The 10436-nt window shown below is 43.7% G+C and overlaps 1 long non-coding RNA gene across 1 annotated transcript; it reads right to left on the reverse strand.

Moving 5' to 3' along the window:
- Window positions 1-7763: 7763 nt before the first annotated feature.
- On the reverse strand, window positions 7764-10436 carry LOC311530338. Its single transcript, XR_014713962.1, has 2 exons — window positions 9799-10436; window positions 7764-9053 (listed from the first exon to the last, which is right to left on the reverse strand). It is a non-coding gene; the product is annotated as an uncharacterized lncRNA (long non-coding RNA).

A 10436-nucleotide genomic window follows, 5' to 3' on the forward strand; every position in this document is an offset into this window, starting at 1 on the left:
CATGTACCCAAAAACAAAGTGTGCAATAAAATACCTTTAAAATCCCCCCCATAACTATGTCTTGCATAGGTTCCCTAAATCACCAACAACAATTTAAACACGAACTAATTTTAAAACAAGCCGTTTTAAAAACACATCACATTTTGCAGATTAAAAAACAAACTGTTTTGAAACAAAATACTGTAAAATCCCACGCTTATCTCTTCCATAGGCCCCTAACTCACAATTTAAACATTAAAACCAACTCTTTCAAAAAATATGTTTTAAAACATACACGCACACACTTACCTTGCCGTGGTGAAGTAGAGCTCACATTGAACCTTTTCCCACAGTACATACACTTATAGGGTTTCTGTCCAATGTGGATCTCTGATGATTAACGAGGTCTGAGTTCTGAGCCAAACTTTTCCCATATTCTATACATATGTTTGGTTTCTCCCCTGGGTGTGTGCTTTGGAAAATGAGGCCATTCAGGAAGTCTCCTGCATGGTTAGTGGTTTCACTCCCTTTCTCCCCTTGAGGCTTTTTCTAACTTGCGCGGGCTCTTAGAGTTGTCTCTTTTCAAGACTTTGGGTAACATTCCCTTTGGATTTATTGGTGGCCTCTTGCACTCTCTGTATATGCTGGTAAAGATTCTCCTCCTTATATTCTTTTATGGTCCCATCATATGATGGGCTAAAGAAGGAATGCAGGCAAGAGTCATTCCTTACACTAAGAAAAGGAGTACATGTGGCACCTTAGAGACTAACCAATTTATTTGAGCATAAGCTTTCGTGAGCTACAGCTCACTTCATCGGATGCATACTGTAGAAAATACAGTGAGCGTGTTTTTATACACAGAGACCATGAAAAAATGGGTGTTTATCACTTCAAAAGGTTTTCTCTCCCCCCACCCCACTCTCCTGCTGGTAATAGCTTATCTAAAGTGATCACTCGCCTTACAATGTGTATGCTAATCAAGGTGGGCCATTTCCAGCACAAATCCAGGGTTTAACACGAACGTCTGAGGAACAGTGGGGGGGGGGGGCAGGAATAAACAAGGGGAAATAGGTTACTTTGCGGAATGACTCAACCACTCCCAGTCGCTATCAAGCCTAAATTAATTGTATCCAATTTGCAAATGAATTCCAATTCAGCAGTCTCTCCTTGAAGTCTGTTTCTGAAGTTTTTCTGTTGTAATATCGCAACTTTCATGACTGTAATCGCGTGACCAAAGAGAATGAAGTGTTCTCCGACTGGTTTATGAATGTTATAATTCTTGACATCTGAGTTTATGCTCCAATAAATTGGTTAGTCTCTAAGATGCCACAAGTACTCCTTTTCTTTTTGCGAATACAGAGTAACACGGCTGCTACTCTGAAACAATTCCTTACACTGGAGAGAAAGGAAACTGTGGAAAGGGATGACACAAACTGTAGCTCTATATATATGTTATACTTTATAATTTCTCACAAATCCTAAATTTACAGAGAAAATCTTAAACCCTCCTAGTAACCGATTCTCTGAACAGAACAGTAGAAAAGAGTAGAATCAAAAGGAGCCACTTTGAGAGATTTCTCTTGACATTGTGCCTGCACACTCCCCCAGCAGCTTGCGGGGAGCTAGGCAGAGGTAGGAACTGTCTTTTTCTCTCTCTGCTCCTCCCCTTGTCCCAGAAAAGTCAATCTACCGTGGGATGCTGCAGGAAATGGGTCTGGGCCGGGCTGGGCGCTGGGTACCTCGCTCCCCACCCCGTCTCCTGCCCTCAGCCTGGGAGACTCAGTCCCTAACTAAATCATCCCAGACAGAGGTTTTTTTCAAGCCTGACCTTCAAAACCTCTAAGGAAGGAGATTCCACTACCTCCCTCGGTAACCCATTCCAGTGCTTCACCACCCTCCTAGTGAAAAAGTTTTTCCTAATAGCCAGCCTAACCCTCCCCCACTGCAACTTGAGACCATTACGCCTCTTTCTGTTATCTGCTACCACGGAGAACAGTCTAGCTCCACCCTCTTTGGAACCCCCTTTCTTCGTTCTTCTCCTCTGCACACGAAGTAATCCCAGTTCCCTCAGCCTTTCCTCATAAGGCTCCAGCCCCCGAGTCATTTTTGTTGCCCTTCACTGGACTCTTTCCCATTTTTCCACATCCTTCTTCCTTTCCACTTTATAGTCCATTCATCCAGCCCATACTTCTTTAACTTGCTGGCAAGAATACTGTGGGAGACCATATCAAAGGCTTTGCTAACTAGTTCACTGCTTTCCTCTCATCCACAGAGCCAGTTATCTCATCGTAGAAGGCAATTAGATTAGTTAGGCATGACTTGCCCTTGGTTAATCCACGCTGACTGTTCCTGCTCAGCAGCTAAGCTCAGCCAGGAGTTGTGCCTCACAATGAAGGCAGGCATCAGCTTCTGACCCTGGAAGCTCAACTCCTGTTCTCCTAGTCAGAGGAAAGAGAGAGAGCAGCCCTCTCCTCTAGCAATTCCCCAGACTTCCTTTATGGCCTCAACTACCTCAACCGCCTTCCTTTGTACGGAAGATTTGGACAGACTCTTCTGTCCTTCTTTGGGCAGAAATCTTCTCTCCTTCCTGAGTAGAGAGAAACCTCCAGCGCTAATGAATCAGAGACAGAGCCCCAGGGACCTGGGCAGCCCTTGGGGCCAAGTGCCCATCAGTCCCATGACCATTCTATGTTGAGACCATAGGTGCTGGAACCAGGGGTCCTTGGGATCCAGCAATACCCTCTGGCTTGAAGTGGTTTCCATTCTACACAGAGTTTATAGTTTGGGTCAGTGGCTCTCAGGACCTCCACTATACAAAGTGTTCGAGCCCCTCTGGGTGAGACCCGAAATAATCCCAGGTCCCTGGAGAATCTCACACAGTTTCATGGAGTCTCATTATTTCCATCGCTGCCTCCTGTGTCCAAGGCTGGGAGGATTCAATGCTGATGTGGCCCCTTCTGTAGCATAGACAGGAGGCTGATGGCAAGTGGCTCTGCATGGGACCATTTGCCTATTAGAGCTACAGAGGGCCCTGAGGCCCATCTGAACACATAACAGATATTGGGATGGACACCTACTTGTCTAGCTGAGGAGCACAGTCTCACCACACATACCCAGAAAGGGAAACGAGAATGCCTGTGAGTGTGCTCTTAATTGATGTCGTCTCCACTGTTTGGTACGGCAGAGAAACTATTACAAACTTGGTCGGTTGTACAAGAGGGGAAACTGAGGTACACCACCTCATGAATTTCCTAAATGACCAGTGAGTGGGGTAGCTCAGTAGCCTGACTATAGAACAAAATAAGGACAGCTTGGAGGTAATTCTTCTGGTTTTTTTCTGCAATTAGCAAGGAAATTTGTAAAAGGAAGTAGTAGTATTATTAAGCAATAATCTGTCCCCACTAGGGGGTGGTGGAAATTGTTTCTTTTGTTTTTCAGACACTCTACAAGCAAGCTGGCGCCTGCAGAAGAATAACCTGTCAGAATACCATGGATCTATGTTTTGTGTTGTTTTGTGTGTGGTGTTTGTCTTGTTGCTAGCATTGTTGTGTTTCAATAAACAAGAAACCTCATGACATGGGTAGGGGATGGCTTCAGAAGGCTGACCTTGGTGGGGAGATGTGTATGGGAATGCAGAATGCCCAACTAGGAGGCAAGCACCTGTGTACTAGCTACCGTGGTGCCTGGAAATGGAATGGCAACTAAGGTGGTCCCCACAAGAAATAATATAGAAATAATGAGAAGGAGCTTACTGGGAATCAATGGAGGGGTGTGTAAAATAGTGTAAATCAACAGAAGGTGTTTGGATGTGCCCCTCTCCTGTGACTATGGAGGAGCAGGATCAATGGCCTGTGCAAGGGGTGGACAATTGGGTGTACAAGGTGTTTTGCTGGGAACATACATATTACTAAGGGCACAATTACACCAGCCCATAATCAAACTATACACAGCTACATGCTGCTATCTGGACTATGGTGCACAAATGCATCTGTAAATCTTATTGCTGTAAATACTCAAACCAGGGCATATCGCCTGATTCCATACCAAGTGGTTAAGCTGGTTTGGACAATATCCCATTTCTCTGTGAACATTCAATGGACTTATGATAGGGACAAAAGCATGTAAAACCTGCAGGGACAGCTTTTTGCAACTGCCAGCAACTGGACACATAAGATCATGACCCTGTCGAAGGAGGAGAGGCAGTGTTTTGGTGGCGGCTCGGCTGTTGGACCATACTGCAGTGGTCAGGACTCGGTGTTGCTGTGGATTTTGTATTGTTAACTGTACTTGTGTTACGTTGCATATAGAGATAACCTATAAGTAATGTAGTAAGCCCTCCCCACCCCGCAGTGTACTAGGCAACCCGGACCCAACCTTCTCGGGCCCACTGTAATGGGAAGTCTGGGAACACTAATTGGAATAGGTGTGGTATGCCTGCACGAGAGAGGGTGCAGGGCACTATACTACACAAGGGGCAGTGGCATAAATGGAATATCGACACCTTCCACCTTGATGCCTGGCCTTATCAGGAAATGTGTCGCTATATGTCCTATGCTTTTCCAGGGATACCTGGGCAGGAGGATCCCGAAAAAAAGGCTGGGAGTGTTAGGATATAGCTAGTCAAGCCTGTCTGTAAAGGCATATACTCTAAGAATTTAGGTGTATTCTTATCCCTTAGCTAGTTATAGAGGTATAAAAGAAAGAATCAAAATCACTGTCTGCCGTGGTAAGTGCCTGCTCTTACTGGTTCAGAGTAGCAGCCGTGTTAGTCTGTATTCGCAAAAAGAAAAGGAGTACTAGTGGCACCTTAGAGACTAACCGATTTATTTGAGCATAAGCTTTCGTGAGCTACAGCATCCGACGAAGTGAGCTGGAGCTCACGAAAGCTTATGCTCAAATAATTTGGTTAGTCTCTAAGGTGCCACTAGTACTCCTTTTCTTTTTTCTCTTACTGTGACAGTCTGAGGCCCTGTTCTTAGGCTAAGATCTTTGGCTAAGCAGCAGAGGCAGCCATAAGCTGGGAAGCGAACGGTCACATCCTTACATTCCAAACTAGTCACATTGAAAGCAGGTGCTATTGGGCTGTTAGGAATACAATCCTGTCCTGATAATGCCTATCACCTCCAGAGAAAGGGAAGTGCCTAGAAAATGTAAAAGGAAACTTAGTTTGATAGCATCCTTTCTGGCATGAACTCACTTATCAATAGCTGGGATGTGAAATCCTCATTTCTGTATTTGTTCTATCACTGTAGTCCCCATTTTTTTATTGTTTGTTTGTATAATCTCTGTCTGGTTCTGTGATTGTTTCTGTCTGCTGTATAATTAATTTTGCTGGGTGTAAACTAATTAAAGTGGTGGGATATAATTGGTTAAATAATCATGTTCAATAGGTTAGGATTGGTTAGTTAAATTTCAGTAGGGGGGTGCGGGGCATTCTGGGGTCTGTCCCAATGCCCCGTGATGCATCAAATCGCATCCCAGCAATCCCTGTGCTTCTGTCCACATTTGGCACCATCTTTCAACGTTTTTTCTACTACGCGTTCCGTCTTCCCTTTTGGGCTGCAGGAATGGATCCCGAACCGCTCAGGAATATGCTGCTGGGTCTCGCCAGCATGTCATGAATTGCAGTCAAGTTACTAATATTACTAGTAATATAGGCGGATAGTGTTAGTCCTCCCCCAAAAAAGAGCATCCCTAGGCACGAGAGGCTGAGGCAGCTGGGCTTTGTTTAAGAAATCTGCAAGCTCTTTATCTTTCTAGCGTCACCTCCCACTCGTCTCCTCACTACTTAACCAAGTCCTTTCAGATAATCGGTCTTGAGCTCAGTCTTTTAATAAAGAAACTCAAAAGTAGTCCCCATTGTAGGGTGCTTTTTCACAATAACAGGTGATACAACCCTGGCAAAAAAACACCCATTAAACTCAAAGGCTGTGCGTACCCCATCAACGACGGCATAACCGTCTAGAAAGTAGGGGGCCTACGTGTAATTCCCTACCCTGTAAAGCATGCCGTATCTGTATATTTTCTTTGTTATACAAGAGCCACTGAATAGAGGGGGTCGAATATCTCTTTTTCTGCTTGTGATAGTTGTCTGGACGGAGAAGAGCTACAGTGTTAGGCTGCAAAAACATAGCCATGCAGACAGATGCCAACGTTATCCAGAAAGGATCTATACACAATTTTACCTCTGTGAATTTACCAGGGCCTCTCGCTACAATATCTCCCGTCTCTGACATTCTCATGATCTCTTCTCTGTACAGGATACAGGCCCTTCTCAAAATGTTGACACCCTTCTGAGAATAATACGCGAGCTTTTTCTGCAAGTCAAACATCTCATATCTGTTGTCCCGATACCGGGGAAGAAATCCTGCTTTCTCCATAGGCATCATGCTGTCTACGCCATAGTACTCCACCTTGGACATAGGCCCCACGTAAATTTGGCTTTCTAAAGTGATGAAAAATGTGGGAAATGCCCTTTGCAATCTTCAGACCCCATCACCTGTGGGAGCTTGCTAAGCTTCATGGGCAAGAAGTGTAATGAGTCTATAAAACAAATGCCCAGGGCCTTAACTTCCACACACATTAGTTTACTACCCTGAGTTATCAGTTCTAGGCCCATCTTTTCCTTCAGTAACTGTCTAACAATGAAGTATGCCTCATAATCTTTAGAATTGTGCGCTAGGAACTTAGAATCATAAGAATCATAGAATATCAGGGTTGGAAGGGAGGTCATCTAGTCCAACCCCCTGCTCAAAGCAGGACCGATCCCTGACTAAATCATCCCAGCCAGGGCTTTGTCAAGCCTGACCTTAAAAACTTCTAGGGAAGGAGATTCCACCACCTCCCTAGGTAACACATTCCAGTGTTTCACCACCCTCCTAGTGAAAAGTTTTTCCTAATATCCAACCTAAGTCTCCCCCACCGCAACTTGAGACCATTACTCCTTGTTCTGTCTTGCAGTCCCGGAACTTTCTGCCAATAAAGGTCTTAACAAATGTAGACAGACACTCACCACCCTTAAATTCCCAGGATCGTTCTAGCTTTAGGGACATAGCAAAAATCTAATTGTGCACATGCAGGCCCATCTCCTGCCTGCATTCAAAACTGTAAAAAAATATAATTTCTAATGCTATACATAAAACACAGGTGGCTATCTACATCACTGGTGATCAAACCCCGACACTGCTCACAACGCCTTCTCTTACACCTGTGTCCCTTGTCCACGTAAGACTGACACTGATCACATACAATTTTAGACAGGCATTTGACTTGTTTTTTCGATGCGCAGTCTACTTGTCTCTCTAAACATTCTTTGGAGCAACAATACAGTCTACAGCTAGGACACCTCAGCTGCACACCCACGCTGTCTGAGAACGTTGCACTCAAGCAGAGGCACCAACGATACCTGCAAGAATGGCTATCACTGTACACTGTGTGGTAAAACTCACAATAATTTTTCACACCGAACAGCTTTTTCACATCCAGAACCCCATAATAATGCTCATCATGCAACACGATGAAAAAAGTCTTGGCGTACACTGGAACTCCCATTTAAAAAAAAAAAAAACAGCCACCGTTTGCCGCATAGAGCACCACCTGTATGTTGACTCCTAAATGCTGTTCAAACGCCGCTATGATGCTGAGCATAATCTTTTTTTGATCTGACCACCCCAGTTTCTCATGCAACTTTCTCACCCAGTCTAACAATTCCACGTCTGTTGCTTTACAGTCAGACATGACAGCCAAGAACCCACCCGCAAAACACAGATTAGTACCAGTGTAAGTCAGGTCTACTAAACATGGTCTCTTTTTATGGAGGATTTGACTATAGAGGAAAAAATTCAAAACTCTGCGGCCACTGTATCCCCCGTGTATGGCTTCAACGACCTGCTGAGCTGATTTAATTCTCTCAAGATTGACAAAACAAAATTCTTCACGATACGCCGAACCCCCAAACCTAGGTAATTCCCTTTGACAATTTCTCACTCTCTCTATATACACGTCTGTTTGGGGGGTCTGCATCTGCATTTTCAGGGTTACTTGGGGGTTCCGCTACGGAACCGTCAGCTGCTTTTTCTACATCAGATGCTATTTGAGAGTCAGACTCCAAGGGCCAGCGTGAGGATCATCAGAAGTATACGGGGACCCATCAAGAAAGCCTTCTGGGGAATTTTCTAAACCAGACTCTGTGAGAGTCACCACTGCCCCCAGGTCGGATTCCGCCTCCCCAATCTCAGACACACCAATTTCAGAGCCTCCAGAGTAGGGGGCGTCTCTTTTTGTTTTTTGATCCTCATCACCTCTTTAGCCTTTTTTAAAAAATTTCAGCGACCCTGGCCTGTAACTTTTCGGCAGACGTACGTTTATCCGCCAACACTGCCCGCCCCTTTTGTTTACGCCTTAGCTAATGTGTAGCTTTGAGGATGCCCCTTTTACGAAAGCCCCTTTCCATGACTAGTCATGCCTGCTCAGAACAACCCTCAGAAAAACTGAAGTGTTTTTCAAATTCAGCTGCAAGAGCTTTTGCATTTTTGATGTAGTTTCCAGTCTTCCTTTCTTTGAGAACCTCTGAGGATACAGCGTCCATCAGCTTTCTGAACGAAGCGTCATATTTTTCCCAAATTTTCTAGAATACTGAAGAGCTGTGCCGACCTTATGGAGGTGGGAGAATAGTTCGCGAGAATTGTTGGATACTTCATAAGGAGCTACCCCTGCATCGCTGGAGCTTTCAGTTCTTGGCTTTTTTATTGACAACCACTAAAAAGTTTGCTCCAGGTTTATGAATGGGTGTGTTTTCGCTCACAGTTTTCTCAGGACTTGGTGTGGTGCTGACAGCTGAGGAACTGGAGTTATGTTTGTGTGGGTGCTTTTTACCAAAGTCTTTTGTTTTGTCCTTTGGCTTGACGTATGTGCGCTTTGGACTGTCCTGCTGCTTCGACTGCACTCTTCTGCTGTTTGCGTTGGCGTTGTTGTTGTTGTTAAAGGTATCGGAGCAGATTCCTGGTTCTTTGGTGGTTCTGGTGGAGGTTTCCCTGTAGCTCGGACTACAGCATTGTCAGGAGAACTGCCCATGCCTGATTAAGAAAAACGGAGGTGTTCCAACTTAGCATCAAATAAACATTTTAAAACTTTACCATCTTTCTCACCCACAGCTATGTATTTGCTTAAAATAGAAAAACTCATGAAATAGTCAAAACAATAAGCAAAACATATTTACTGGGCTTCAGCCATCCATCAGCCATTGATGCTGGTGAATTTTCCTTTTCAGATGTCTCTTTTCTTTCTCTTTTGAGCTTGTTTACCCTCTTGTCTAAGAATCTCTCATGTTTTAGAGCAGACAACATTATTATTATAAAACAAATGAAACTGTCTTGTAAAGTTAAAAAATAAAATACTTATTAAGGTGTTTTTCTATTTAAAAAGTCATAGCTTTAAAACAAGGTAATCCACTTCAGGCTGTACAACAAACACAGGTTTTGGTTCATTTCCACCACTAGTGTTTCTCTAAAACCGAGAATTTTATATTTCCACCATGTACCCAAAAACAAAGTGTGCAATAAAATACCTTTAAAATCCCCCCCATAACTATGTCTTGCATAGGTTCCCTAAATCACCAACAACAATTTAAACACGAACTAATTTTAAAACAAGCCGTTTTAAAAACACATCACATTTTGCAGATTAAAAAACAAACTGTTTTGAAACAAAATACTGTAAAATCCCACGCTTATCTCTTCCATAGGCCCCTAACTCACAATTTAAACATTAAAACCAACTCTTTCAAAAAATATGTTTTAAAACATACACGCACACACTTACCTTGCCGTGGTGAAGTAGAGCTCACATTGAACCTTTTCCCACAGTACATACACTTATAGGGTTTCTGTCCAATGTGGATCTCTGATGATTAACGAGGTCTGAGTTCTGAGCCAAACTTTTCCCATATTCTATACATATGTTTGGTTTCTCCCCTGGGTGTGTGCTTTGGAAAATGAGGCCATTCAGGAAGTCTCCTGCATGGTTAGTGGTTTCACTCCCTTTCTCCCCTTGAGGCTTTTTCTAACTTGCGCGGGCTCTTAGAGTTGTCTCTTTTCAAGACTTTGGGTAACATTCCCTTTGGATTTATTGGTGGCCTCTTGCACTCTCTGTATATGCTGGTAAAGATTCTCCTCCTTATATTCTTTTATGGTCCCATCATATGATGGGCTAAAGAAGGAATGCAGGCAAGAGTCATTCCTTACACTAAGAAAAGGAGTACATGTGGCACCTTAGAGACTAACCAATTTATTTGAGCATAAGCTTTCGTGAGCTACAGCTCACTTCATCGGATGCATACTGTAGAAAATACAGTGAGCGTGTTTTTATACACAGAGACCATGAAAAAATGGGTGTTTATCACTTCAAAAGGTTTTCTCTCCCCCCACCCCACTCTCCTGCTGGTAATAGCTTATCTAAAG

The sequence above is a fragment of the Lepidochelys olivacea genome (genome assembly GCF_965140295.1).
Source record: "Lepidochelys olivacea isolate rLepOli2 genome assembly, chromosome: 14".
NCBI classification, from domain to species: Eukaryota; Metazoa; Chordata; order Testudines; family Cheloniidae; genus Lepidochelys; species Lepidochelys olivacea.